Below are 3,813 nucleotides of genomic sequence, written 5' to 3' on the forward strand. Positions count from 1 at the left end.
ATAATGGATCGGGTTGCACGCCGCAACGGTATGGCTAATGGATCAGGTTGCACGCGGCAACAATATTACTATAGGAATGGGTTGTATGCTGCAACGGTAATATGATTAGTCCGGGTTGCTCGTCGTAACATATATGATATCTTGTACTTATTTATTACATATTGTATCTCTCTTTGTGGGATTTGACTTATAAGGTTATGCTTACGTTGTTACAGCTGTGGAACTTGTTTATTGGTTCTATCATTGTACTTATTTCATTATTATTCGTCTCTTCTCTTGTTCTGATTTCTGTTTATTACATTTACAAGTTTATAAGTGACTGTCATGTCTTAGCCTCATCACTTCTTCGTTGAGGTTGGCCTCGATACTTACTGAGTGCATTGAACCAGTTGTACTTGTGCCACACTTATGTATTTTTTATGCAGATTCAGGTACTGGTACTATTAGAGTCCCAAGATGTGCTTAGTTGTTGACATTTGGAGACTCAAGGTAGAGCTGCATAACCATTTGTAGACCCTTGAAGTCACCTTCCTTATCTGTACTACTGTTACTTCATTCAGACAGTGTTGTATTTGTTTCAGCCATATGTATTTTGTACTCATTAGAGCTCATGTAGTCGGTGAGACCAGCTCTGGGTTGTATGATTGTTCTGTACTTCTAGTTCAGTTTTAGATTTATTATCTATAACAACTCTTCAAATCTTAACCCTCAACTTGGCAACTAAGTGTTCCAAATCACTCCCGAGCCTCTTGGTAACATAACTTGAAGAAGTTGGTCTTTAAGTTTGAATATGAAAAGTGAGTTTAAATCAAAAGAATGGTATTGGAAAAACTAAAAAACGTTGACATGGATGAAGACTGCTATATAAGCTATACTAGTTTCGGATATACATGTTAGAAACAATCAGATATTGGCAATTAAAATTTCAGACATACATATTTGAAGTTGGGGACAACCAATGCAATGACCCGATCGGTCATTTTGAGCATTAGCATTCCATTCGATGGTTTGACATTTTTAGCACCTTCATATTAAGTATTATGTCTTGCGTGTATGGTTGGTTTCAGTTATCGAGCGGTTCGGGATTGATTTGGAAGAATGATTCTCGTTTTAGAAGCTTTAAGTTGGAAGAGTTAATCAAGGTTTTACTTTTGGGTAAACGGATTCGGAATCGGGTTTTAATTATTCCAATAAGTTTGTATGATGATTTTGGACATGTCCACAAAGTTATGTTAAATTCCGATGAGTTTTGGAAGTTTGGGTTATATGGTGATTGTTTTCGGTTTCGGCGTCGATTTGAGCACAAGGTTACCATGTTGAGCAAACGACCTTTGATTCATGTTTCTACTAAACCGTTATATTTGTATCGTAATTTTGGAACAATATCAACTAAAATCATCAAGATTCGTCATCGTATGATGAATTTATGGTCATTTTACTTAGAATTCGGTTGCCAGATTTTTAAGATTAATTACGAAATTGTCACTGAATTCATATTTAAAAATCTGCAGTATTTCCAAATATTGAAACCAATATACCTCCTTCATTATAAGGTCAAATTAAGTGATTCAAAAGCCTAACTTGACTAGAATTTTACGAGAAATCATTTGGAGGAATCAAAAGCGAGTTTCAGGATTGTTTGACACAAGAAACGAGGTAGAACAACTGGGAGTTTTTGGCTATTAATGTTGTTGGAGTTTTTCTCATCTTAAAAGTTTGTGATTGTGAGAATTCAAGGATGTTCTTCAAATTTCTTCCATGGGGTAAGTGTTTTCTACTTGATTTTGATAATATTTCGTGATTTTTCATCTTCGTTTTTAGTATTTGATTGATGATTTCAAAAGAGAAATTGAGAGTTTTTGTCTAAATTTTTCTAAAGTGAATTTTTGAGTTTTGAACACCGATTTAGAGTCGGAATTGAGTGAAATTAGTATGGTTGGACTCGTAATTAAATTTGTTGTCTGATTTTCTGAGTTATGTCAGGGTTTGAGGTGTGTGCCCAGGTATGACTTTTTGGTTGACTTTAGGTATATGTGTAAAGATTCGACCTTTATCAATTGGGTTTGCTTCCTATGGCATTACTTGATGATTTTGAGTTGCTTTTGGCTAGTTTTGAGCCATTCGGAGGATGATTTTAGCAGGATAGCGCTTCTAGTGTATCAATTAGACTTGTTTGAGGTAAGTATCTTGCCTATCTTTGTATGGGGGAAACTACCCCTTAGGATTTGGGTTGATTGTGCTATTTGTGTTATGTGAAAGCCGTGTACGCAAAGTGACGAGTGGGTACACGGGCTATATGTGGTATTTGACCGGTTTAGATTATCTAGACTCTTTTCATGCCTTTAATTAAATTGTCATAACATGTTATATCTATCATTGTTAATCTACTCTTACATGCTTTATTTGACGTTGTTAGCACATGTTCTACCTCTTCCTTGTTATTTTGCTCTTATATGCTTTAGTTGAAGCTATTGCCTTCCTTATTGTCTTGTTACCTCTTAATTGTTGAATCACTTTTAATTGAAGTTGTTATTTCATAGAATATCATCTTGTTGAGTTATTGGTGTTGAAGTTGTAATAGTCGTTATCACATTGAGGTGAAGTTGTTAATTGTTGAGATACCTTTCCTTATTGAGCATTCTGGTTCATTTTGTTATTCTTGAAATTCTTGTACACATTGTGATTGAGCCATGGGCTATTTGTTGTGGACATATTGGTGTTGTTGACTTTGTGGCAAGTTGTGGCATATGGGCACTTGTGGAGCGAGTTGTGATTGTGTTGTATATTGATACGCATGCGGTGGTATAAGGCTAGGCGTTGATACGCATGCGGTGAGATAAGGTGTGCTTGATACGCGTGTTACTAGTAGGGGAACTACTAGAAGTCCTGCGGTGAGGTAAGGTAGGCTAAAAAGCTTGTAGCTGTTTCGAGAAAAATAATTTTCAAAACTAAATGTAAGGATCACGCAGTGATATAAGGAAAGATTGTGATTGAAATTTTAAAATGTGAATACGAGGCAGTACCTTGGTTGTGATTTTAATTGTACATTCCATGTTGGAACAACTTGCTGATTTGAACGGTCATTGTTCTTCCTTCAATCATTCATCCGCATTTTAATTGTGTTTGGTTATTCGTTGTTATCTTGGTGTTGGAGCGATTATGGTTTCTTATGTGAGTTATGCATTCTACGTGTTTTGTTATGTTGCTTTAACATGACAATCTGAGCCTCCATTATAACTTGGTGAATTGATTGCCAATGTTAATTTAATTGCGTGAAGTCACTATATCATATTCTGTTGAGTTATCAGTAACATAATAGTTTGTGTAAAAGAATTATTAACATGCTTTATTTTATGTGCCATCTCATTATTTCACTTGGTGCCTTATTATTCTAAATTGTTATCGCACTTCACTATAATTGGGTTTTCAAATTATACTCATCATGTTGTTAGATGTTTACCTTACTTAAAATTGTTATCATGTTTTTCTTTAACAAATTCTATTTTTAATTCATTAATTTTAACTTATGATTTGCTTTGTTTAAAAATGATACTTTTACTCAATTTTATTGATTTCTAAACTAAACACATCTTATTCTCTGTTTCATACAAATTGTATATTATTTTACTTTACTTGATTTCTAGAATAAACTTATTTTTTCATTTGACACCTCACTTTATTAAAGATTGTTATTATATTTTATGGTGTCTAAATATATTTTTCGTTCATCAAAATTAATATTTATCACGGTTGCAAAGTACATGGTAGCACGTGGGCTTTGCGATGCGAAGGTGATTGTTATTGTGGGCACGA

Source organism: Nicotiana attenuata, unplaced genomic scaffold, assembly GCF_001879085.1.
Source record: "Nicotiana attenuata strain UT unplaced genomic scaffold, NIATTr2, whole genome shotgun sequence".
NCBI classification, from domain to species: Eukaryota; Viridiplantae; Streptophyta; class Magnoliopsida; order Solanales; family Solanaceae; genus Nicotiana; species Nicotiana attenuata.